This window comes from Cervus canadensis, chromosome 2 (assembly GCF_019320065.1).
Source record: "Cervus canadensis isolate Bull #8, Minnesota chromosome 2, ASM1932006v1, whole genome shotgun sequence".
Lineage (NCBI taxonomy): Eukaryota > Metazoa > Chordata > Mammalia > Artiodactyla > Cervidae > Cervus > Cervus canadensis.
Genome location: NC_057387.1, coordinates 109596247 through 109623594, shown reverse-complemented (window position 1 = coordinate 109623594; position 27348 = coordinate 109596247). Strand labels below are relative to the sequence as shown.

Genomic DNA, 27348 nt, shown 5'->3' with positions numbered 1-27348 from the left:
TTGTCGGCCACGGCTTTAGCTCAGGGTGCCAGAGGGGTGCCCCACTTCTCACATCCTGGAACCGAGCCCCACAGCCACGGTTCCGCTGTGGCCTCTGCTCCTGTCTTCACGTAGCTTTAGCTTTACAGCAATCACGCCAAGAGGGCACCAGCCTGCTGAGGGGGAAGTGCTTTTCAGGCTGTGGCTGGATACACAACGGACACGGAAAACCCTGTCTCCAGGGCGAGAGCCACTCAGGGGAAGTCACCTCGCTGCTGACTTTAAGGCACTTTGATTGAGAGTCTGACAGTCACCTGCAGGCTCCTCAGGGACCCTCATGATGCAGTGTGAGGAGGGGGCAGAGCTGGCCTGTCCACGGCCCATCAACAGCCCGGATGCAGGGCGAGAGCATCATCACAGTTTCACGACCTGCCCTGAATGAGGGGCTGACGGTTGAGACAGAAACCAAAGCCCACTGCCGGGGGTAGGGCAGGGGGGAGGCGGTGTGGAAGGAGGCTAGGGATGACCAGGCAGCTTCAGGAAAGGAAGACAGAAAGAAGAGAAGGGAGTAGCCCTACGACCACAGTCAAAGCCTCGCCAACACTGGCCCGAAACTGCAAGGCTTTCTAAGAATAAAGGGAGGGTGAGGCTCAAGAGGAGAAGTCACTTGTGCTCATCTCAGTCACCCCAGAATTCCTGACCTTCTTTTATGACTGTATCTGGGGGCAGAGGAGGGGAGGCTGCATTAACTAGAGATGGAATTTTCTGAAATGGCAACAGTCTGCTCTAGACTGATGGGGAAACAGTGGCTACATGGTCCTCAGTGAAGGAAGGGGGACCCCCACGGCCCACCTTGGTGAAGGAAGGGAGACCCCCACATCTCACCTGGGCCCCCCTGAACTGGTCAGCCATGAGCATCGACCATAAAACGATGAGATGAGACTACAACTTTCATGAAAGTTCATACCAGACCTAAAATTCTACCATTTTTAAAAAAAATTTTTTTTAATTATTGAAGTATATAGTTGATTTACAATGTTAATTTCTGCCGTACAGCAAAGTGATTCAGTTATACATATGTGCACATTCTTTTTTTTATATTTTTTTCCATCACGGTTTATCAGGAGAAAGTGAATATAGTCCCCTGCGCCACACAGTAGGAGCTTGTTGATTCTATCCATCCTATATGCACCTGCTAGTTCCAAGCTCCCAGTTCTTCCCTCCCCCAAATTCTACCATGTTAACATCAGGAAATCAACCCTGAATATTCACTGGAAGGACTGATGCTGAAGCTGAAGCTCCAATACTTTGGCCACCTGATGCGGAGAGCTGACTCATTGGAAAAGACCCTGATGCTGGGAAAGATTGAGGGCAGGAGGAGAAAGGGACAACAGAGGAAGAGATGGTTGGATGGCATCACTGACTCAATGGATATGAGTTTGAGCAAACTCTGGAGATAGTGAAGGACAAGGAGGCCTGGCGTGCTGCAGTCCATGGGGTTGCAAAAAGTCGGATACAACATAGTGAGTGAACAACAATGAAATCAGGACTCCTTTCCGAGGCCATCACAAGTGATCCCTCAACTGAAAGCCTCAACAGAGAAGGTTCAAACAGTCTGATCTGAAACGTTCTGGCGACTGAGGTGCCCTCGGGTAGATATTTTCTCCCTACTCAGCAAGCCACTGAAATACTCTAAGGGCAAGGTAGACTGTGATTAACTGTCAAGACAGTAAGCACAAACTCATCTGCATGCAGTTGTGACCAAACATTTAACCAGCATCTTCAAAAACAGCAATCCGAGAGGTGCCTTCTGGGGCTTCCCTGGTGGCTCAGTGGGAAAGAAATCTGCCCGCCAATGCGGGAGACACGGGTTGGATCCCTGATCGGGGAAGATCCCACGTGCCTCAGGACAGCTTGAGCCCGTGAGTCACAACTACTGAAGCCCAATCACCCTGGAGCCCATGCTCTGCAACAAGAGAAACCACTGCAGTGAGAAGCCCCCACCCCTCACCACAACTAGAGGAAAGCCCGTGTGAAGCCAAGAAGACCCAGCACAGCCGTTAATAAATAAATAACTTCTAAAGTGCAATTTTTATTAAAAAAAAAAAAAAGGTGTCCTCTGTGTTGTCACTGGGCACCGTGCACTGTCAGGACACAGACCCCCCAAGTCGACTTTCCGGGGCAAGGATGACGGTGCTCCCCCCACCTCCTTCATGGGGGAGCTCACATCTACCTTTGTGAGCAACCCCAGTCCACCTGTGCTTTCCCATAGAGTTAATTATCTTTCTGCTCTCCTTCTCCTCTCTTGTCCGAGGGCAGGGCACAGGGCCACAGTCAGCAGCCCCCTCCCGGACGGGGTCCCCCTGACACTCAAAAGGTGTTCTACACAAGCCATTCTTTAAAGTCAGCACCCTCGGCCTGCCAGGGGCATAACGCCAGCCTCACGGCCACAGTCCACTGTGTGCGTCTCCGTCCAGTCTCAGATCCCCGAGCCCCTTCGGCCAGCTTCTCAGAGGCTGTCTCATGGTCCAAGTGCCAGACTCAGCTCAGCCTTGTGCTTATCCCACATGGACGGTGTGAATGATCCCTTCCAGGTGGAGACACTGTAGATGACCTCGAACTCAGGAGACCGAACATCTACAAGTGAACTGTCTATTCCGAGGCAGACTACAAGCTACTCGCAGATCAATGGGGCCTCCCCTGTGGTTTCATGAGGCCGGCTCCCTGGAAAGGCCTGTGTGAGCACCAGTGAGTCCGAGAAAGAGCAGCCAGACCTAGGAAGTCCCCCAGGGATGGGTGGATGGATGCGCACACACATCAGTGGACATGCCACGTGACGGGGACGGGAGAGAGCTGGCCTGGAGCTCCGCGCCCCCATCTCACTCCGCCTCCCGATTAGCTAATCGGCGAGAACTCTGGCTGCTCTTGCAGACTCTCTTCTCCCATCCTCCCACCCTGCCTCCAAGGAGTTGGTCCCGACCACCTGCAGCGGAAACAGCTGAGAATCCCTGGACGTCTGCAAGGCTGATCTTCCAGGGTCAGAGAGCTGGCCCGTTTTCGGAGCGGGAAGGCTGCCTGCAGTCCGGCACCCCGCTCTGTGGCTCAAGGAGCCCCCTTCCTGCCCGCCCCCAGCCTCCTCCACCACAGGGGCACCGGACAAAGGCAGCCTGCACCTCGGGCTCCATCGCCTGCTTCCTTTGATGAGATCACTGGTTTTTTATTTTCTCGGAAGAAGATCACAGGATGTGGAAGAACCCAATATGAGCGCTGGCTCAGACACCGGCGACCCCTTGAAGAAACAGCAGGAGGGGAGAAAGGAGTCACTTTTAACAAAGTCTACTTGTGAGTTGTTTCCACCTCAAACTTGTCAACTGCTGGCTTACCATCCGAAGAAAAGCAAAGAGAATTGCGCTCAGACCCATACGCAAGATGACCTGATCTCCTGGGCCCTGCGGATGGGATTAGGTAAACCCCCAGAGATGCAGTGGGTCTTCCCAGGCAGCACTGAACAGGGAGGGACCCTTCTGTGTCACAGAGAGAGGGTTTCCAGTTGCCCCCATTCTTGGTTCACTATGATCACCCCCGCCCCACTTCCCCATCAACAAACACAATGAAAAGAAATGGTAAAGGGCATGAAAGGGGAAGCCTTTTCCAGCGTGCCGTGTTCACAGGCTTCCCCTCCCCAGGAGGGCAGCCGCAGTTGGAAGATGGTTGCTACAGTCCCGCCCAACTCTGTGTCTTTCCCAATCCTCCGAGGAAATCTGCTGCGAAAAGTGATCCCAAGTCACTTTTTTTTTTCATCTGAAAGCAAGAATTACATCTGCACTTCCTCATCAACAGAGCCCTTGGCCGCCTGGGACTTCCTGAGTCCAGAAGAGCCCCCACTTGACCTCCCAGCGCGCCGCCTTCGCGGGTGGGTCTGACTTTGCACAGCTGGGCCCTGTGGACGCCTCTGCTGACAGCTGTTAGGAGATGGGGGGGAGCGGGGGGGGTGCGTGGAGTGGGGTGAGGGGGCAGGGCGAGTTCTGGCACAAGCACCCCTGCAGTCTTGGCCAAACCAAGCTCAGAAGAATCCCTATCTGGATGCCTGAGCTATAAGGCTCTCCTGGGGGTAGGGGTGGGGGGGCGGTCTGCCTGACATCCCTGCAGGAAAATGCAGAAGGCTCCCCGCTGTCCCAACCCAGGCCTTCCTGGCTCCTAAAGCCTCTCCTCCTAAGGTTATCCTGAGGTCAACTCCATCAAGGCCCGTGGCGGCAAGGTCATTCCCCTCAATGCAGCCCAAGGGCCCAGGAAGGAGGGGTGATGGGTGGTGACGCAGAAGGCCCCAGCCTCCTATTTTTTTAGAAATCCTCCCCACCAATTGCCCCAAACCTCAGTGATGAATGAAATGCACACATGAGCAGCGATTCCACTGCACAGGTAGTGGGACCTGCGAGGTGAATCCCTGGCAGGAGGAAAGCTGAGCTGAGTGGGTGGGGGCATGCACCCAGGGGGTGGGGCCGCTTCGAGATGACCCCCCTGCCCCCACAGAAATTAACAGGAAAGCACAGAACCTCGCATCGCTTCAGCCCCAGGAACCCACACTGGGACTTCAGGCTGAGCAGACTCAAAGTGCAAGGAGATGAAGGAAGAGATGGTCCATCAATAGCGAACAACCTAGCTGCTCACCAAAAAGGGATCAAGACAAACAGATACACAGACAGACACACCGATGCAGGCATGTCTGAGATAATCTTGCGCCCCTGCTAAAAGGATGACCCTGACAGCTGAGCAGGTGAGACATCTTTGTTCAGTTCAGTTGCTCAGTTGTGTCCGACTCTTTGCGACCCCGTCGACTGCAGCATGCCAGGCCTCCCTGTCCATCACCAACTCCCGGAGTTTACCCAAACCCACGTCCATTGAGTCAGTGATGCCATCCAACCATCTCACCCTCTGTCGTCCCCTTCTCCTCCTGCCTTCAGTCTATCCCAGCATCAGGGTCTTTTCAAATGAGACATCCTAAGGTCATCTAATCACACAGAAGAACAGGCTGGCAGAGCACACGGGGAAATGAACACACATCACCTGCCAAGTGGGCAGCATCAGACAGGGGCACCTGCTCTGTAACGATTGTTTCCTACAGTGCAGTAACCATGTTACAGCAATAACATCATTCGTGAAAGAGGTAACATGCGTATTATTTTTTTTTTACATTTAGAGGTCGATGTCACTGAAAGTCGGAGGGGAGAAAAGCAAAACTCTGCATGGGAACGGAAGGCAGCGGCAGGGAGACCAGCCAGTGGCCACGTGGGCAGGACCGGAACCCCGGCGCCCAAGAAGACGGGGCACCACCAGCTTCAAGGCCCCAGCTCCCTGACATTCACCAAAGAGCTGCTTGAACTGCTCCCAGGAATGCTCAGGCAGGCTTTCATCACACACATACACAAAAGGCATTTCTTTTCTAATTACAAGTTTCCCTAAAACACAACCAAGACATATTTTAAAAAGCAAAAAAGAATTCCACATTTGGGAGCCAATCACATATTTCTGTAGAGTTGCATGTGCCTGAACTGGATCTATAAGATTAGAGAGTTTTGTTTTTTTAAAAAAGTTTAAAACTCCCATTATACATTGTCTCAGTTAATGTGTAGGTCTGCATGGCTAAAGCTGGCTGGTGAATGGTTTATGGAAAATACCGTCCGATCATAACCTGGTTATGATCATAACCCTGATCACAACCCTGATCATAACCAGGGCTGGGGACTGTTGGCAGGCGTCAGGCTGGCCATTACAGAAAGGCCGAGACCTGGTTTTTGGGCAAGAACTCACTCAGAGGCAGACAGAATTGCTTCCTAAGCCACCTCAATCCAGCTCAACAGGTCGGGGCTCTTCTCCCTAGTTCTTTCTGTCCCACCAAACATCACAGGGTTCTCCTTCAAGGGCAAAGACCACACCTGTCTCCCTGCTCAATCAGGCAGGCTTCCCAAGGTGGCAAAGGGTCTGTCCTTTAGAGTTCGCCCCCAACATTTTCTTAAAGGATGACGGGGGGTAAAAATGGTGGCAGGTAAGGGAACATACAAATGACTCACAGATGCCAGCCGGGCCCGTTCACGGCCTCTGCTGCACACACTCCCAATCAGACAGCTTAATTACAGACCTTCACTGTTTATGGACTAGACGTGCCAGGAAGCAACCAGGAAACGCCACTCGGGACTGCTCTCTCATTCAGCTGAGCCTGTCTGTCTACCAGTGGTAGAGACAGTTCTTGGGAGTTTTAGGATTTCTTGACTTCTGAGCTCTGAGATGGGAACTCTGGGGTGGGACGGAATGTGCGGTTCCTTCCTTTTCTGGAAGACAGTCCCTCTGCCCTGTGGCGGGCTGGCCTCTGCTGACCCTTGATCTCCTGAAGGGAGGACGGACAGCACCTTCCCTCCTGGCCTGGAGCTGCAGGGGACAGTGGGGGTCATTTTTAACTGCGAGGGAAACCATCTGGAATCTCGGGAGATGGGCCAGCTTGTCTCCAACAGAGGCAGGAAATGTTCCAGCGGCCCAGGCTCTCAGACCATGACGTCTCCGTACACCTGGGAGTCCAGCCTCTGATCGACCAGACCCACACGCCCAGGCACCTCTGGGTCGGGGGATGGTCTTTGCAGTGAGTGATGCTGTGATGCCCACCACCACCCTGGGGGAGGGAAGGTGAAGAGAGGTTCAAGTGCCTGTGAATCAGGCTGCCCTAGAAGCTGACCGCCACTTCCCCAGGGGACACCAATAACCCAGCGGGGATCCTCACGTCAAGGGACACATAAGTCTTCTTGAGCAACTGTAAGTCTCCGAGTCCTTGATGGATAAGTCACAACTAGAAACGATGCAGATTTCCCCCAAAGGGAAACTGTCTAGTCCGCATGATCTTATCAACTCCTGGGTCCCTCAAGACCTCGAAAATAATCTGAAAAGGAAGTTCCAGCACAGTGGCCTTTGAAGTTGTTCTTCTCTGCTCCGCAAAGCAGAACTGGACGGTCCAGCCACACAGTGGGCTGAACCACGCCGCTTGGGGTTTGACAGACCAAGGTGTGGCAAGCCTCTTTCTGCTCTGCTGTTATCTCTGGGTGAGAGAGACTCCCTGAGATTCTTCGGCAAACAGAACACACCTCGTGTGCACCCAGAAACACAGTGGACACCCGGCCCCTAGGGGCTGGGAGAGCGGGGAGCAGGGAGAGATGGACACAGGACGCTCCGCCCCGTGAGATCATCCCTGACGTGTGTACATCTGCCCTGAGCTTCGCCCCTCGCCCCCAGCAGCTGCTGAGCCACAGCTCCAGCTGCAGAAAGAAATTCCCTTCTTGGCCTCCTCCCCTCCTGCCCACCCTGGAAACACTGGGATTTCCCCAGGATTCTCTTCCAGGAGGAGCTCACCCACCCCCGTGGCCTGCTCTCCATCTTCGGATGACCTTCACACGGACACCCCTGCTCAGAGAGGAGCTTGGGGGCCACTGGCTCAACAACCTTTCCCGCTAGCCCACTCAGCTGTCCCGTGGAAGCTCCTAGGCTCAGCAGGAGCATGGCCAACTCGGAACTCAGCCGGGTCCCTCCCGAAGCCTGAGTGCCACCGTGACCCACCCAGCTCCCCGCCCGCGGCCTTTCTCTGCCAAATGCAATCAACCATCAAGTCCTGGAGCGGCTCCTCTGAGATCTCTCCAGAACTGCTGCCCCGCCTCCATCCCCACTGCCATCTCCAGGCCAGTGGTTCTCGGCGGGGAACACCGGATCCAGGCTGTCTGCAGACGTGTCTGGTTGTCACATCTGGATAGGGGTGCCTTGGCACCTAATGGGTGGAGGGGCCAGGGACGCTGCTGACCACCCTGCCGAGGCCAGCAGGCCAGGTCAGCCGGCCAGGGGAGCAGGACAGCCCCCCTGCTCCAAGTGTCAAGAGAGCGGACGGTGCAGATATCCCTGTCTTGGGCCACCACCCCCCTCTCCTGGATTACTGCCAGCTGCCCCACCGGACTCTCCCCACCTCCAGTCCCTGCGTGCCCAGACTGTGCCCCGCAGGGAAGCCGGGGCCGCCTCTGGCTCCAGGACACACGTGACCACAGTTTTGTGTGTGTGCACTCAGTTGTGTCCAAGTCTGTGGGACCCCATGGACCGCATGGAGCCCGCCAGGCTCCTCTGTCCACGGAATTCTCCGGGCAAGAATCCTGGAGTGGGTAAGCCATTTCCTTCTCCAGGGGATCTTCCTGACCCAGGGATCGAATTTGCATCTCCTGAATTGGCAGGCGGGTTCTTCACCACAGAGCTACCTGGGAACTGGATCGCAGTTTACTCTCCCCTCAGTCCTAGAAAGCAGGGCCAATAACAGGGAATCTCCCCACTCACAGACAGCTGCTATTCACACTGCAGTTTTTTTTCTGGTCTTTTATCTGGATGGATGGATGGATAAGATAGACTGATTGATTGACTGATTGACTCAGGCTTGCCAGGGGCTCAGGGATAAAGAACCTGCCTGCAAGAGACCTGGGAGACACAGGTTCAATCCCTGGATTGGGAAGATCCCCTGGAGAAGGGAAGCGCAATCCACTCCAGTACTCTTGTCTGGAAAATCCCACGGACACAGGAGCCTGGCAGGTTATAGTCCATGGGATGGAAAAAGTCAGACATGACTTCACAACTAAACAACAATATATAGACTCTTTTAATGTAAGTGGGGAAAAAAACACCATTTTTTTGGCAAAATTGAGATAGTATTCATCATACTGTTTTGCAGCTTGTGGACATTCCCCCACATCATTTTGCGGTTTATCTTTTATCAGCTTATTCACAGTTTTGAAGCAGAGCAAACACCAGTTTTCCTCGCTCTTTCAGTCAATGTTTATGGGACGTCTGACGTGCAGTCAGGGGATGAGACTAAGCGCGGGTCCCCCCAGGGGTTCCCCTCCCAGAGCTGCAGCCACGGCAGTGCCAGGCTCACTGTTCAAGGCCCTAACAGCACGTGGCCAAACGTGGGCATCAGGTCTAACTTCCTGCTTCATGGCCAAGGGCGCTAAGGCCTGAGGAGGCAGGAGGGTCGGTACCCAGGCCGCAGAGCTGGTATGTGACCAGCATCCCGACGCCCGCCCCTTCACTCCCCTGGCTGTCATCCGGAGAGATCTGAAACACGCCACCCTCTGGCCTGGAGTGTCCATCGTCATGTTCTCCTAAAGACCATTCCAGTTCGTGATCCCGTGAGATGCTGTGCACCCTATGACCCTACAAGGCAGGTCTTATCTTCATTTTACAGAGAAGGGGACCAAGATCTAGAGTGAGTGCCCCACACCATGAGTGGAACCGCACACTGAGTCGGCCACATTTCCAGTTTTCCTGGGGCTGCTGTGTTGAAGCTCTTCAGCTGGGTGCCGTAAGCAGCAGAAATTTATGGTCGCGCAGGCCTGGGGGTGAGGCGTCCAGCAAAGTGTCTGCAGGGTGGGGGTCCCTCTGGGGGTCTGAGGGAGGACCTGACCAGGCCTCTCCCTTCTCTGGGGGGTCTGAGGGCCAGTCCAAGTACTCCTTGGATGGCGGCTCTCTTGCCTTCACCTTCCCAGGGTATTCTCCCCTCGATGCACAAATCTCCCCTTTTTATTAGGATACTGGTCACACTGGATCAGGGTCTGCCCTATTCCGTAGGACCTATTCTTAACTAATGACATCTGCTATGACCGCATTTCCAAAGAAGACATCCTGAGCTACTGGGGAGTCAGGACTTCAGCATATGGATTTTGGACGGGACACAGTCCAACCCACAACAAGTGGTGGACATAAGGATTCCAATGGGCTGACTCACCTCCCAGCCAGGAGGTTCCTGGGAAAGCTGGGTGCAGGGCCCCAGGGGATGGGTTGTCTAGAAGTGGGTGCTCAGGCCTCTGCAAGGCAGATGCTGGGTTCTGGACAAGGCCTCTTCCACCCCAGCATTTACCCGGAGGGCTGGACACCCACATCCTTTTCCAAGGTCATGACCATTCCCACAATCAGAGAGCATTCCCCTTCTATTCTGTCTCTGAGTCCAGCGACCACAGAAACTCAGCAGGGGTGTCTTTATTCTTCAGAACAGTCAGCCGGAAAATCATAGTGCACAAAACATCCCATCTCTCCGCTTGTGGCCAAAGCCCCGAAAGGTGTTCCAAGGAGCAAAGGCCCAAAGCATTCGCCTGAAGAAAAGGACAGCCGAGCTGGATGGCTCATTCTCCAGACCCTCTTCTCCGTAAGCTGGGATTTCAAAGCACTGAAAGAAAATCACTATCTACACAGGAGAACGCTGCTGTCCCCACACCCCAGGACGCCGCTCCCTGGGGGCACAACTCTGGCGGGAGTGAGAAAGCGCTGGGAAAGGCCTCATCCACAGCTCTGACACCGACTCTGGAAAAGTCGCTCCTCTAGCTGATTCTTCCTAAAATGAAACCCAACTGCACTCCCTGCTTGTGTTTCCTTGTTTCTCAGGGACTGAACCCACTGAGGCCAAACCATTTAAAATAATCTCAGCAGGACTTCCCTGGTAGCCCAGGGGTAAAGAATCTGCCTTGCAATACAGAAGACTCGAGTTCGATCCCTGGTCGGGGAACGAAGATCCCACATGCCATGGAGCAACAAAGCCGGAGCGCTGCAATTACTGAAGCCTGTGTGCTCCGGAGCCCATGAGCCACAACTACAGAGTCTGAGTGTCTGCGTCGAAAGATCTCGCATGATGCAACAGAGATCCTGCATGACGCAACAAATGCCAAAGCAGCCAAATAAAGAAAATTTAGAAAATAATCTCAGGAATTGGAATTTTTCTGAATGATGGATGAAAGAAATTAATCCATTTTCCATACCTGGAAACTCTCCCAAGCTTTTAGAGCAACTGGCTTTCCTAAGAAGACTACCAGGTAAGGTGAAGGTCAAACCTTATGGCAGCAAACAGGGGAACTAGAGGATACGCCCGCATCTCAGGGAGCTCACCCCTCTCTCTGGATCACGTGACCCTGGGCAGGTTTCTCATTCCAGCTTTCAGAGAGGGCAGCAGAGGCTCAGAAAGATCAGATGTCTTACCCATGGCCAGGCAATTGAACTCTGAGTTTGTCGTTGTTCAGTCGGTCAGTCGTGTCCAACTCTTTGCGACCCCAGGGACTGCAGCACACCAGGCCTCCCTGTCCATCACCAACTCCCAAAGTTTACTCAAACTCATGTCCATTGAGTCCGTGATGCCATCCAACCAACTCATCCTCTGTCGTCCCCTTCTCCTCCTGCCTTCAATCTTTCCCAGCATCAGGGTCTTTCCCAATGAGTCAGGTCTTTGCATCAGGTGGCAGTCCTCCCAATGAATATTCAGTATTGATTTCTTTCAGGACTGACTGGTTGGATCTCCTTGCAGTCCAAGGGGCTCTCAAGAGTCTTTTCCAACACCACAGTTCAAAAGCATCCATTCTTTGGCACTCAGCCTTTTTTATGGTCCAACTCTCACATCCATACATGACTACTGGAAAAACCATAGCTTTGACCAGACAGACCTTTGTTGGCAAAGTGATGTCTCTGCTTCTTAATATGCTGTTCGGGTTTGTTATAGCTTTCCTTCCAAGGAGCTCCAAGGTCAGGATTCAAATTCAGGACACCTGCTGCTTATAACAACAGGTGCCTCCTGACCACAGATCCTGGGGCACCAGGTTGTGCAAGATTCGTCATCAGGGAAGAAACATTCACGCTTCCGAGGGGAAGCCGGCCTGGACTTGAAGCCCCTGAAAACCCACACAGACCTGACAACACACAGCCGCCCACCACGTGCACACTTCAGAGGGCTCGGGGGAGGCGGGGGGGAAGACAGGGACCACTGCATTCATCCTACGGTGGTCAGGTACGGGGCCCTAAAAGCCAAAGCATTTTAGCACAGGCTCCCTCGCTAGAAATCCAATGCTCTTTTCAACACTTTGGAAAAAGATTCCATTTTGACCCAAATAAAAACCAGCATTCTCAGGTTCAACGGGATGATTAAAGGGAGAAAGGGGAGAAATCCGATGAAAACATGGCCACAAAAGCAAGGGGCTCGGGCCTCACTCCGGCTGGGATGCTGACAATCGCCAACGCAGCAGAGAAGGTTCCTCGAAGCCCCTGGGAGGCTCAACTTTTCTGACTGTCTTCTGGGTGGGGGACACCCAGCTGGCCCGCAGCACACGTGGTGGGAACGGTTAGAGGCGGGCTTCATTCACAGCCTGAGCAACTCGGTTTCGACACAAGGAATAACTTTCTGATGGACAGTTCCTCGGCTCCGGTTCCCGTGAGAAGCTGTAAACAAGCGTCCTCTGGTGGGGTCGGGGGTGGGGGTGCCGGGGTGGGAACTTCCAAGGCCGGGCTCGCCGCTGTTTTACAGTGTCACCCAGAGGGGCATAATTACGAAAATGACAGTGCTGTGACTTGCGTGGAGACTCCTAAGGACGTGAAATGCAATGTGAACACACGTCCACCATCACCTTGTTTACACACACAGCTCTCAAAAAGCAGAACTCTCATCCAGCGACACGCCAGTGCAAACTCATCCCACAAACGACTCCCAGCACCCCAAGGAGAAGAGACACAGAGGTGGGAAGAGCAAGGGAAAAGCCCCACCGTCTGTGTTCAAGTCACAGCTGCTTGTCTTCAAGTTCCAGTGTTCAGGCCCTGTGCTCGGGTCTCCCCCCAACCTGAGGCTTAGGGGAAAAATCAGCACCCCCTCACTGCCGCTTTTGTGAGAGGGGCTCAAACAAAGCAGAACGCAGAAGCCCACCAAGCTCGCCCAGAGGCAGTGGTAAGGCTGCCCGCTGGGCTGCTGACTTTGAAACAGAAACGCCTCCTACGCGAGTTAGGGCCAGGCAGATCTGCCAACCCGGCTGTCTCTGTTTTCCAGCCGCTGGGCTCCAGCACCTTCCTCTGAAACCATGATGTCCATCCCAACAGGAAAACCAAGGTGACAACACATGCAATAAAGCTCCCCCAGCACGCCATCGGGCACCACGAAAGGAAGGCTGGGCAGACAGCAGCCAGCGGCCGGCTCTCCTGCCTCCTGATTAAATCGGCAGGCTATGTTCTGCCGCAGAAACACAACCACCTCATCAGCAAGGAGAGACGACAGAGCCTTGCTCCCCGGAGAAGCCAGGTGGAACTAGAAAAACAGAAGCATCCGGAGCTTCTCGTTCGCAGCCGTGACCTGCCCAAGCCTGCCCGATCGCGGCTCAGAAAACCAGCCGTGTAGAACTCAGCCATCAACAGGCGGTCGCCTGACAGCCTCAGGTGTATCTGGCAGCTCACCAAAGCCTGGACCATCATCACGGAGCTGGCGAGGCAGAGGGGCCACCAAAAAGCACATCTCGCGGCCCCAGAACACAGCCTGTGGGTCTCAGCTGCGGCCAAGCAGTCCTCTGGGAACTCAGCTCATGGGGTGAGAGGTTCAGTCTGAAAGACGGACTGCTAATTCAGCTTGAGACACCAAATGCGGGGGCAGCCAGCCTCCCAGGTCTCCTGGACACCACGTTCTCACCGTGTATGAACCAGAGTCTGCGGGCCATACATGCCCGGGGACCCTGACGAAGAGCGGCTTAAAGCAGCCAGAAGGGCAGGCCCCTCCCGTCAATGGAGTGTCCAGGTGGGCTGTCCCAGGTGAGGCTGGGGGGGGGGGGGGGGCGGCGCGCTCCACAAACCTGGACCCCTTCCAGCTCCAATACGGAAGGGGCCCCAGGAGGAAAGAGCTGGGTTCAATCCCTGGGTCAGGAAGATGCCCTGTAGGAGGGCATGGCGACCCACTCCAGTATTCTTGCCTGGAGTATCCCATGGACAGAGGAGCCTGGCGGCTATGGTCCATGGGGTCGTAAAGAATAAGACACGCCTGAGCGACTAACATACACACAGAGGAGAGAACAATCAGAGAGGAAGGGGCAAAGGGGCGAAGGGCCCCCCCACCCCCTGCTCTCCTGTAAGAAGGTCGACCAGAAGCTGCCACATAGCACCCCAGCTGTGTCTCAGGGGAGCAGCCACCCCCCACAGCAAGAGGGGAAGCGTGGGTCTTGGCCTGGGACCGAGAACCACCTCTACCCCATTAGCATTTCCCACCTGCCACAGGCATGCCCAAGCGAGTTTCCAGGCAGCCTTCATTGCGTTCTCACTGCAAGCACGTTGCTTGGATAGTACCCCCCTTTTCCAAGGCACACGGAGGCGCTAACGTCTCACCCCAAAGTCCAACCCACGGCAGCTGCTCCTGAGGGCTGATTGTGCGCCCTGGCAGGCCTGGCCCTCCCGGAAGAAGCACAGTGTTAGGAGAGGTGATCCCCGAGTCCAGGAACTGCTGGTGGGAAGGCAGGGCAGCCACGGCGGGCACAGCGGGGACCACACGTTCCGGTTCGTGGGCATAAGGCCCCTCTCGGCCAACGATGCCCAGCCAGCCGGCCGACCCCACCCCTCCCCACCCCCTTAACCCAGCACCTCCCTGGCGACTTCTGGCTGGTCTGGCTGGTCAGGGGTGGCCAATCCATTGTGCTTCTGGGAGTCACCCCACAAGCCTCACGTGGCTCTTCAGTTCAGCTGTCCTGAAGCACCCTGTCCGAGTCCTCAGGGGGACACCCTTTCATGATCCCCGCCCCCCAGGATCTGAGCGTCAGGACCGATTCAGCTATTTACACATGAAATCGGAAACAGAGCCTTCTCCGCGTGTGCTTATCTGCAGGCGGGACAAACCCTGATGACGTGGGCTGCCCCTGCCCCCCACTTCAGATTCCCACTTGGGGGTCGCCCTGGGATCCAGGCCTTGCCGGCGTATTTGCATAAGAAGGCGCTAGCCGGTTGGCCCTGTCAAAATATTTTTTGACGGACCAGAGACGCGTTTGATGACACGGTTCACCGTTGCCAGGGAATGTGTTCACAATATGTTTCCACAATCTGCCGCGGGCTCTCGGAGGCGGGCTCTTTGTTTTGATCGGCCGCGCGCGGGGCTGTCCCTCAGGCTCATATATTATGCAGGCCGGGGAGGCCCACAGGCCTAGGTTCAAATAATTAGGGGGAGGCGGGGCTGACCGTTGCCATGGCGGCGCTACATGCAGATGAAGGACAGGTGCCTGCCGCTGGAGCCACTGGGCTGCCAAACGCATCAAGGCCGCGAAGCAGCAGAATCACTGAAGGTGAAGACTGAGGCCTAACAGTGCCCACTGCCCCCTCCACGTGTCCCTAAGCCCTTGACAGGTACACAGAACACGGCTGGGCCACGTTAGGACATGACACGGAAGTTGCTCCGGCCAAGAGGCTCCGAAATTCCCCCTCAAACATCTCGAGGAAGAATGTACAGAAAAACAGTTAGCAGAAAGTCCAGCAAAACAGTAACGATCCCATGTAAAAGGTTTTCAGGACGGTAACTTTCCTTTCAACGTGTGCTTTACTTGGCATAAAATCTCCCTATGATGCTCTACTTTGTAGTTTCATATACATGTATTACTACTCTACTGGAAAAAAAAATGCGATGAAGTCTTCCATACACAGTGGTGGAATGGGGAATACCTGCTTCAGAAGTCCTTCGGACTCATGAGGCTTCATAAAAATCTGCTGAGTGATGTCACTGGCTGCCTTCCATGATGTCCGCCCCATCAGGTTAGCAGCAGTGGTCCCCATGCTGGACGCCTGGTCCCCAGCCTGGAGATGCTCCCTGCCACGCGTCCGTTCTATTCTCCTTCTGCTCTGCAGCATCTGCCTGTGGCCGCACCCTCCTGACCCACCCCCTGCCCACCTTCCTTCCGCTCCTGGAGCCTCATCAGATCACACCTCACTGCAGAGGCCCACGGGGGCCTGCCCACCCGCACACCCAGCCTCCATCTCCCCTCGCTCCTCCAGGTCTCTGGGCATGTGCACCTGCTCACCCATCCCTCTGCCCAGACCACAGCTCCAGGCTGCCCTTCTGCCAAGCCCACCCCCAGAAACCCAGTGAAGAGCTCTTCCGTGCCGGCCCCACCCTGCCTGGGGTCCCTGACCTCTCCCTGGGGTCCTCCAGGGGGGACACCAGGCTCAAGGCCACAGCCACGGTCCGGCTTCCTGCCCTCTGGTCCAACAGCAGCTGGTCCGATTCAGCGAAAGCATGGAAGGTGACGATGCTTCATGAAGTTGCCTCCATCCATGCCGACGGACTCTCTCCAGAGCCTCCCGAGCCCTGACTCACTGGGGTCTCACGCCCCCTCTCCTCCCACCACAGCTGCCCTGGAGGACGCTGGCCCAGCAAGTGAGTGGGGGCCGGGCCGTCTGCCCACGTGGGCCAAGCACACGGTACCCACTCGGGGCATCCCTCCCTTCTCTTCAGCAAGCACGTCCTTCCTAGGTCCACCCTTCCTCTCTCCAGTCAAGACTTCAGGGCGCATTTCTCCAGTTCTGAACCATCCTCATCACCCTTCAGGCAGAATTCAAAAATAACATTCAAACCACTGAGAAAAATACGCCCCCCCCCCAAATTCCCATTCCCAGCAATAAACATGAGCCCTGATGGTGCCCTCTCCCAGGGTGGCAGAAGGCTCAGTTAGGGACACGTTTTCCTGTGACATCCCCGGAATGATGAGCAAGCAGGCGCCACTCCCGAATGAAGACTGGAATGGACTTGGTATCTCGAGGGCCAGCACTGGAGGCTACAGAGATGAGCACGACCAAAGACTCCAACACCGCACCCCTGGGCGCTGTCAAACCAGAGCAAAAGGACTCAGCTCCCCTCATGAGAAAGGCTGAGCCTTTGTCCCACAAAGTCTCCACAGCATCAAATTAGATAACAACGCATGCAGTCTAGTTGGAAAGGCAACTTTATGAGAACGATGAGAATAAACTCAGTATACATACGTGGTGGTTGGGCCCCTTTCTGCTGGATTTCAACCACGAAACCCACCAGAACCTACGACAACACAGGTTACAAAGCGATGGCCCGTGGGCTGTATCCAGCCTGGTGCGGGTTTTTGTGAATAAAGTTTTACCAAAACTCAGCCATGACCATTTGCTTATGCATTTTCACAAAGCAGCTGAGACGACGCTTAAGGACTGGACAGCCCGCAAAGCCTAAAATACTCACCGTCTGGCCCTTCCCAGAAAGGGTTCACTGACCTCCGCAGAACTTCTAACCTCAACGGTATTTTGTTCCCAAGAAAAGAAAATGTTACTGTCATTCAAGCTACTTCTTCTTATAGAACTTTAAGAAATACATGATCCTCAAGGAAAAGAGAAGTATCTGTGTAAGAAAAAAATAAAAGGGGGGAAAAAAACACCCGTAAAACCCACCGTCATGACCACAACCATCCTGATGGACTATCCTTCCAAACTTCTAGATGCAGCTGTCCTTTTACAAGATGATGGCATTAACCTCACATCACCACTCACCAAGCACCAGGGCCTGTCCCGTGGGCCTTACCTGGGCCTCCTCACTGATCCATCAAACAAACTTACAAGGGAGAGTGTGCACCTGTATTCGGTTATCTCTGCTCACAATACAGACATAAACGTGGACACCTACATTTTCCCAAGTTTTGACTCTAATAAAATAGAGCAACAAATACTTGTGCCTTCTCTCTACAAGTATCTCTAATATTCTACTTTCCTGTAATACTGAATAGAATATTCAGTAGGAAAGAGTAGTCCTAATAGAATATTATAGCAAAGTACACCATTCTCAAATTTCTAGACCAGACGTGTGAACATTTTGAAGGCATCGGCCCCTTGCTGTCACGCTGCCTTCCAGATGATCTGGCCAATGCATACTCCCTGCCAGGAATGTGTGACAAGGCCCTAAATTATTTCATGTTAACCTTCCATTAGGAACAGCATTAAACAACGATCACCCTGAAAAGTTCTGGCTGAAACTGAAAGCAAGACAGTGTCGTCGGCAGTTCACAACTTCATACTAGAGTTGTGCAGACACCCTAAATACACGTGCAGACATCATAAATACATCCTAAATACGCACCCTTATGTGTGTGCCATCTTTTAATTCCCTTTCAAGCTGAAGCTTGCAAGGAACTAAAATTTGGTGACAAGGCTGAAAAACTAGGTATTTTGTTGGGGTAATAACAATGCATTTTCAAATAAGAATGGACACAGTCCACAGTTCACTCCCTTTCGGACAATCGGACCCACCATTCCCCCTACCACTGGCAACATACCTTCCTCACGAATATGCAGAGCCACCCTGACCCCGGTCACATGGACCCCCGGGAGGCTCTCCTGCTGCCTCCGCCAGGCTAGTCCAGGGCCCGAGGGCTGCCGGGCATCACACCTTGTCCAGGGAGCCTCAGCCCAACCCACCCCGCACCCCCCACGACTGCAGAGGCGCCATCCCAGAGCCCGAGGTGTGGCTCTCCTGTAGCACCCTGCAGCAGTTCAGGTCCAGGCAGAGGTCACTGCTATGTCTAGGTATGGGGAGAGGTAGCTGCAGATGTCAAGGTTGGGGAGGAAAAGAGACGCACCCCGAGTCCCGACTGGGGACCTGCAGCAGCTCTGGAGGGGCTGTGGCCCAATGCTCTCAGTAGGACCTGAATTCCTCTTAGCCACACACACACACACACACACACACACACACACACACACACCCCTCTAACACACATGCACTCACCGTACAGCATACAGGAAAAACATTTTAATATTCAAAAGTCTTTACTCGTTTAAAGAAATATATAAACATTTAACTATGAAATTAATTCTAGCTGGAATATCCTTTTTTATTTTTTGGCTGCACTGTGCAGCTTGCAGGATCTTAGTTCCCAGACCAGAGACTGAACCCAGAGCCCCTGAAGTGGAAGGGTGGAGTCCGAACCCCTGGGCTGCCAGGGAACTCTCTAAATGGAATATTCTATAGCAGGTAAAACGAAAGAACCAGAATGACATGTATTTCTATTTGTTTATTCATTTACTTATTTCTTTGGATGTGCCAGGTCTTAGATCCTGTATGTATGTAGTATGTATCTTGTATGTATATATACATACAGATGCTATACGCATGAAGCATACAGGACCTTTAGCGGCATACAGGATCCAGTTCCCCAACCAGGGATTGAACTCCAGGCCCCTGCATTGAGACAGTGGCGTCTTAGTCACTGGGTCACCAGAGAAGTCCCCAAAATGATGGGTTGTTTTTTTTTTTTCATTCACACTGCAGAAGGACACAGTCAGTGTGCTACCCCATGGGTTCTCACACAGAACACCGTGTTCTAAGGACACACACTCGGGCCACAGTCTAAAGAGATGCGGATGGAAAGACACAGACTGCCGTCAACACGGATGGAGCAGGTGGTGGCGGTGGGCCTCCCTCTGCGTCGCTAACGCTCTTTGACAAACACAACCGCAACCACACCCCACAGAGCAAAAGCAAAAGGAATTTTTACATCAAGGAGGTGCACAATCCCATGGGCATGGTCTTCTCTCTGGATTTGAGAATCTGAACTGTTTAATACTCTCAATGAGTAGGATACAAGGTTCTCTCAACGGTTAAGAAGCTGCTTTTCAGCAGAGAGCCCCTTGGGACCATGGCTGCAGAGAGCTGCTCTCCGGCCACCAGCTTCAGGCCGGCTGGCCACAGCTCCAAGCTCTTCTGTGAGTGATTAGCGATGACCAATTCCCCTGGAGGCCCCGCTTCTGGACACATGTGGTGTGATCTAACTTATCCATGAGGCAAGCTCACACTGGAATTATCTTTCCAACGGAAACTCAATATTCCTCTGGGGTACGATACCTTATTAAATCTGACCTTTTGTCGTATTACAAATACTAAGTGTTTCATAAAAGCTGGAAAACACTACAATACCCAAGAAAAATCTGACGTAGAAGGCTAATAACTTGGTGTGGCAGAGAGCAGAAGAGTGTCACTGATTCAGAGAAGAACGTCTAAAGTGAAAGGAGGGGTGAAGAGCCACAAGTCTAGAAATCCATCCCAACTGTGTCACTGGGAGGCACGCAGACCTTCCACTCTCGCCCAGCCTTGCTGCAAGGACCATGGGGCTGGCAGCCGGCCTGGGAGCCCCACGGGTGGCGGGGACAATCCAGCACAGGGCCGGGGAACAGGAAAGGTGCTGAGCGAGGAGCAAAGACGAGGTCCTGACCCGGGAAGGTGCGGGTCACCCTGAACCCTCCAGGCAGGAGCTCTCAGAGCCACCACGTGCCGAACAAGCAGAGGCTGATAACCCGCTATTTCCAAATGAACTAATTTTCTGTTCCCGAAACATGTTTTGCGAATGTTTACCCCAGTTGGCACGAAGCAAGGCAAATTCTGCTGTGTAGGCTGCCGCCCGGAGATTGCTGTGTTGTGAGAGGCATTCTCCATCAACAGGCAGAGGTCAGCCTACAGCACACGCGAGAATCCCCAAAGCAGTCAGTCAGTACGGATGCATTGTTTCTGCAGCTGCGCTGGAAGGTCCAAAGGAAAGGAAAGGCCCATGTATGCACACCTCTCCTGGCTGCGGCGGCCTGGAGAACATGAGGCAATCCGCAGGAAAATGAGCTCAACTCTAGAATCCGCTCAGATGCAAACTGATGAGCACCACAGGTAACCCCTGTTCCAGTCCCCTCCCCACTCCCTCCAGGGAGCAGGTGGGTCCCAGCTCACAGGCTTATGCTGACCACGCCTTCCCCTTTCTTGGAGCAATGCTTCCAGCAGGGCTTGAGGAAGGGGGTGGGGAGGGGGGCACGTGCCTGGAGGCTCACGAGGGAGCAATGTACCACTGTTGTATTGCAGAAACCAACACATTTCCCCGCCCGCACCCCTCCCCGCGCCCCCCCCAAGTTACAAAGACATTTAAACAAAAAGAAAAGATGCTGCTGGCAGAAGAGCCTAGATGCATCACAATCTACTTTCTACAGGGACTGTCCAGCGTGTGCTTGTGCAAGAAGCAACACGGGTGCATTTCCTGCAAAGGGAAGGTGAAAGCGAAGTCGCTCAGTCGTGTCCGACTCTTTACAACCCCATGGACTGCAGCCCACCAGGCTCCTCTGTCCATGGGATTCTCCAGGCAAGCATACTGGAGTGGGGTGCCATTTCCTGCAATCTCTGTCTGTGTTTCAGGGGTTGGGGTAAATGGTCAGGGCTGAGAACAGAGCCTGGCCCACAGAAACATTATCTAGTGTGGTCCGAATGATCCATGAGACCTACGTGAGTGGCCACAGAACTGCTTCTGTACTGGCTGGAGCTCCCAGCGTTATACAGATCTGGTTGTCAAAACCAACACTGGCGTTTCAACGAGTCAAAGTTGACTTTGGTGAGCCTACAACTAGGACCCTGGGAGTTTAGTTAAAGAAAGCATGGCCAGACCCAAGGCCATCCTCTCCTACAAGTGTCATCAGACCACACTTACCTGGCTTTGCAGAATGGACCCAGACACAAGATCTAGTCTCTGTTCACCGACCTGAGTGCATGTGGGCACGCAGGTGAGAGGAGTGTGCCCAGTACTTAGAGGGTGAGGATGCTACAGACCGCGGACTGGCCAGAGGGTGTGAGAGAGAGTTAATTTGCTCATTCCAGAACCTGCCGACCATCTGCAAACACTCTATAAGGCCAGCAGGGAAGTCAGGGTGGCCAGGACACGGACCGCTCTAGAAGTTCTTGTCTCAAAGGGTGAAGAGAAATATCAGCTTTTAACCTGAGCTAATTCTACTAAGGGGCTTTCCCGGTGACTCAATGATAAAGAACCCACCTGCCAATGAAAGAGACATAGGAAATGTGGGTTCAATCCCGGGGTGGGGAAGATCCCCTGGTGAAGGAATTGGCAACCCACTCCAGTATTCCAGTTGGGATAATTCCATGGACAGAGGAGCCTGGTGGACTATACTCAACGGTGTAGCAAAAGAGTCGGGCACGACTGAGTGTGCACATACACACACACACACACACTCCCACTAAATCTTATTTTGTGTAGCAAAACAAACCAAGAAAATCATTTTGAATGGCTTTCTGTCTACAGACTCCACACAGAGGAGAGGTGAACAGGATTTTACGCTGGGCAGCAGCAAGCTGACCGCTATGCAAATTTGGAGTCCATTCATCAACTGCAGAATCTATAAAAGGCAGCAGGAAAAAAAAAAAAACCTATGGATACCAATGGGCTTCCCTGGTGGCTCAGATGGTAAAGAATCCACCTGCGATGTGGGAGACTCGGGTTCAACCCCTGGGCTGGGAAGATTCCCTGGAGAAGGAAATGGCAGCCCACTCCAGTATCCTTGTCTGGGAAATCCCAAGGACAGTGGAGCTTGGCGGGCTACAGTCCATGAGGTCGCAAAGAGTCGGACACGACTGAGCGACTAACGCACACAAACATGGATACCAAGGCATATACGGGGGTGGAGAGACTGGGGCTGAATCACATACACTATCGATATATGTATGAAACAGATACCTAACGAGAACCTACTGTATAGCCCAAGGAACACAACTCAGCTCCTCTGCGGCAACCAGAATGTGGAGGAAACCCAAAAAAGAGGGGATATATGTATACATATACCTGATTCATTTTGTCAGTAGACAGTAACACAACATTGCAAAGCAACTATTCTCCAATAAATATTAATTTTAAAAAAACAAAAGCAAAAATCTCCTGAGGGTAGAATATGTTTCTACCCAATCCTTTACCTAGGTCACAGATAGAGGTTATAACTCAAAAGCAAAAACGTTCTTCACAACAGCAAAGGCGGCAGGAGCAGGAAGCACAGCCCTGATTTGGGGCTTAAATATTTCAACCCCACTCCCACCCTCCTCTTTAAACCCCAGTGATTCAAAAATGTTTGCACATGAACAGTCACTTTCTGTGTTTTGGACAAAACAAATGCTAATTCTCTCGACATTTTAACCTCGTTTTTAAAAAGTAGTATTTTGATTGCTAGTCTTCATCTCTTCACATATATTTGGGCTGTGTTTCAAGAATGTTTTTTCCTACATTACAATTAATCCTTAAAATTATAAAGTTACAGTCCCCTGGAAAGGCCACTGCAGCATGCCAAAAATGAAAGCAAATGTTTCCCTTCTTTATTGCAAATTCATAAAATGTGAGCTCTGCCCAATCCCCCAGGAGCTGGTATGACTTTGACTTTTTAATTCATCCGAAGTAAAAACCAAAAAAAATTTAAGATTCACATTTGTTCAGTTTACAAGCATCTTCAGGGACGTTAATGATGGCATTTATAAACTACACAATATATTCCCCCCTCACTTCAAAAATGCAACTAAAAATGCATCTTTCCCAAGCTTTTATTAAGCTATAAAGTGTTTTTTTTTTTTTTTAATTATTATGTTCAGGATTTTTAACTATTACTTTTTGAAAATTTGTTCAGGGCAAAAACATGTATGAAAGGTCCCCTCCACGCCAGGCATCCAGTGATGTCAAGCTGAACACAGCTGGAGCGGGGTGATGTTTTCCATAGTCTCACAGGACTGCTTCATGTATTGAGCCAAACTGGCAAAAGGGTTAAGGGTTGGTAGGCAGAAGTGGAAAATGCTAGGTCAAAGGCCACATACCTTGCTAAGGCTTTTATTCCATTCTGTCAATTTTTTTTCCAGAAGGGCTATCCCAACACACATTCATTCCTTCCACTCATGTAAAATGGAAATCCTATGGTCTGAATGTCCCCCTCAAAACTCACAGGTTAAAACTGACCCCCCACCAAGGTGATGGTACCAGGAGGCGGGGCCTTTGGGAGGGTGGAGACCTCATGAATGGGGTCAGCACCCTTGTAAGAGAGACCCCAGAAAGCTACTCTGTCCCCTTCAGCCACACGAGGACATAAGGAGAATTCAGGGACTCGGCAGACAGCCTTCAGCTCACCATGCTGGCATCCGGATCTCAGACTTCCACCCTCCAGAAACATGAGCTAAAAACTGTTCTTGTTTATAAGCCATCCAGTACGGAGTAGTTTGTTAACAGCAGTTGGAATGGACTAAGAGGAGGACCCATTTCCATATACCTTAGCCAATATGGGGTCTTTGTTTTTAAGACTGCACTTAACTAGATTAACTAGATGATGAGGTGGTTGTATGGCATCACTGACTCAATGGTCATGAGTTTGTGTAAACTGCGGGAGTTGGTGATGGACAGGGAGGCCTGGCGTGCTGCAGTCCATGGGGCCACAAAGAGTCAGTCATGACTGAGCGACTGAACTGAACTAACTAGATTAAAAACTCACCTCACCCAGTTAATGTTCTTTAAGTAATGCAGCTAAATATATGTATATATTATTTGCCCCTTTATTTCTTTTTATGAACCTGTGCCTGCTCCTTTTGTTGAGGAATTTGCTTTTCTTATTGTTTTATAACAACTCTTTACATATGGAAGATAATCCTCTGCCATATGTTGTATTGTCCCAGTTTTTTATTTGACTTTGTCATTTGCTTAAAGTGTCTATGATGTTCAGAAGTTGTTCACTTATTCAGATGTTATCAAGGCAAACTTCCTTTTTTTATTTTCTGCCTTTGATGGCCATCCCAAGAATATATGACTTTCAAGACCTGTTTTGGAGGAAAGGATTCTGTCTTTGGAATGGCTATAGGCAGAAAGAGAAAAACAATCATTTGACCTAGTTTCATAATAGCCCAGCTCCCCAAGAGACGCAGGATGCATAGTTATCCTGTGAAGTCAGGAGACCCGAGGAGAGCTGACCCCACTGGCTTAAAATACTTTCTCTTGGCATAAAAGTAGGCTACAATGGCTCAGAGATGAGAGCAATGCCAAATGTACATCTGACCCAAGCTTACAGATAAATTCAGGCAAAATGTAATAAGTGCTCTGCCTAGAAACACTAGAGAGATAATGCTTTGAAAAAAAAAAAAAATATCAGGCTGTGAGTAAAGAATGGGATTGTTCCAGTTTTAGGTCATTTTAGATCATTCCAATTTTAACAATACTGGCAAACTCCTCGGTGGGCCAGTCAGGAGTGTACAGGCGGAGCAGAAAGATGAGGGATGCCGTGGTCAGATGTCCTGTGAAGTCTAGTTCTCTGACCCCCAGGCCCAGGACCCTGGGTGACCGAGCAGAGCCAGGGACGAGGCTCTCCACTGCCAGTCCCTGGAGGTGACAACACCCGCCTCCGACCACGTGAGGAAACACAAGGCGTCACCCCCTCCCACTCTTCACGGAAGAGCTCCGCTCACTTGCGTTTTAGGAGCAGAGAGACAATCCAACAGAGAAGGCACTCAGCTGGCGGGGAATTCCTCCCGTGGGTGCACCACCCCCGGGCAGAGGTTCACTGGCTGCGGGCGGCTGGAAGAACTGAATCTGCTGTAGGAATATCACATTTGGCAAGCGCTCCACGTCGAGACAGCTATGCAGTTAACATTATTCTGCAGAGGCAAAGAAAACGGGAAAGGACAGCACCCAACGTCTGCTTCCACGTCACACAAAGGACTCCCAGTAAAGGCTGAGGGCGTGGCTCCAGCCTCTTCCCCAACCACGTGGCTGTGAGCAGCTGCCCCAGATCCGACCCCAGGCTGCCTGGGGGTGCAGGGTGGGGGCGTGGGGAGGACACACCTAGGGACCCTCGGTGCTCCCCACGTTAAGTGAAACTGACAAGGACTTTACACCAGAAACCTCCGATAACTTCACAGGCTTTCTAAAGGGCAAGTCGGTAACCTGCCCCACGCGTCTTGCACCACCACGAAGCTGCAAGGGACTTCTTCCACCTCCTCAAACACACCCTCGCGCACAGGGCCTTCACACATGCTGCCCCCGCCTGGAAGACGTGCACTCATGCCCCCTCTGAGACTGAAAGAGGAGCAGCAGTTTCTTAAGCTGGGTCACCCCCCGCCGTCCTCAGAAACCCTCTCCTGACCCCGCTGCTGGCCTGGGTCCCCCCACCCCACCCCTGCACCATCCACCTCCCCTCAGAGCAGCACTCATCTCACCGAACCGTGTGGTCATGGGGGCGACTCTGACCCCCCCCCACCTTCCCTTCTAAGTCTCCAAGCACCTGCCTGAGGCCAAAGACCTCATGCCTTAGCTCACCAGCACCCACAGGGTGCCGAGCGCATTCACAGATGCTCCATGAATATCTGGCGAATGAATAAATGAACAGACATGAACGCAGAACATTTAGGGGCTCTCGTGATCATTCAGCAGAATACTTGTGTGTGTCCCTGTATGTTGTGAGTATAGGGGCAAGTATCTACAATTTTAATTGTAGGAAGAAAGATTTCTGACATGGCCATACGTTCCTAAACGACAGAGAAGTCTTACAGGCGGCTGCCAGCCAGGTGTCACCCTGGTTCCCCATACAGCAGATGGGCGAGGACACCCGTGGTCCACACCACGCTGCAATATGCTAATTCACTGTTAATTACAGCCCTTCCTCCAAACTGCCGGTGGACTGGCAGGTTCTATGGGGAGGGCTGCGCCAATTAGGCACATTCACAAAGGAATATTTTGAAGTAATTACCCATTTATTTTAAAGAGTGCCTTTATCAGTAGATTACCTGGAGTAAAATGCGATAAAGTAGTTCTATTTACATGTGATGCATTTTCCTCTTTTCTAGCAGCTTTTTCTCCCCTTGACAAAGGAAACACCCATGTGCTGTGCTCAGATGCTCAGCTGAGTCTGACTCTTCACCATCCTGTGTGTGCGCTCAGTCGCTCAGTTACGTCCAACTCTTTTGCAACCCCGTGGACTGTATCCCACTAGGCTCCTCTGTCCATGAAATTCTCCCAGCAAGAATACTGGAATGGGTTGCCATTTCTTCCCCTAGGGGATCTTCCTGACCCAGGCATCAAATCCAAGTCTCTCACATTCCATGCATTGGTAGGCAGATTCTTTACCGCTAGCACCACCTGGGAATCCCATGGACAAGAATAGGGTTGAGCTAAAAATCCTTTCCCTAGCCTTTCTCTTTTTCAGGGGAATAGGGTGTTCTGCTAGTTCCTGAATCCAGGGTTTCTATTCAAACAGATGTAATACATGTCATTAACAGCAGCTGAACGTTTTGGGGGGACTGGGCTCCTGACATAGGCATTAAACAAGTTTAGATTACAAGGCAGAACTTGTTATACTGTAAACTTGCCAAATTATTAAGGTACTTATATCCCTAGGACTATCTGCTTCAAAAACTCACATGAAGAGCATTAAATGCAAACTATTTCTATACAACGTGTATTTATTTGCTCACCTTGGGCAACAGAGCATCCACGTACCCACCCATCTATAAAAATGCCCCTAATCATGAAGAGTGAGCAGGACACCTAAAAGATGAAAGGGCACCCAGGGACTTTGAAGAAAGCTGAGCACCGAAGAATTGATGCTTTTGAGCTGTGGTGTTGGAGAAAACTCTTGAGAGTCCCTTGGACAGCAAGGAGATCCAACCAGTCCATCCTAAAGGAGATCAGTCCTGGATAGTCACTGGAAGGACTGATGCTGAAGCTGAAACTCCAATACTTTGGCCACCTGATGCGAAGA

At 52.2% G+C, this 27348-nt stretch overlaps 1 protein-coding gene and 1 long non-coding RNA gene across 4 annotated transcripts in view; one reads left to right on the top strand and one right to left on the bottom strand.

The window, feature by feature from the left end:
- AGAP1 (ArfGAP with GTPase domain, ankyrin repeat and PH domain 1) overlaps positions 1-27348 on the bottom strand; it is a 574797-nt gene that overhangs the window by 438439 nt on the left and 109010 nt on the right. The gene's annotated exons all lie outside the window — the stretch shown is intronic.
- On the top strand, positions 3346-5311 carry LOC122437286. 2 transcript variants are annotated; one of them, XR_006268209.1, is made up of 3 exons: positions 3346-3444; positions 3820-3892; positions 5177-5311. It is a non-coding gene; the product is annotated as an uncharacterized LOC122437286 (long non-coding RNA). The 2 variants fall into 2 exon arrangements; XR_006268208.1 differs by lacking the exon at positions 5177-5311 and adding an exon at positions 4510-4580.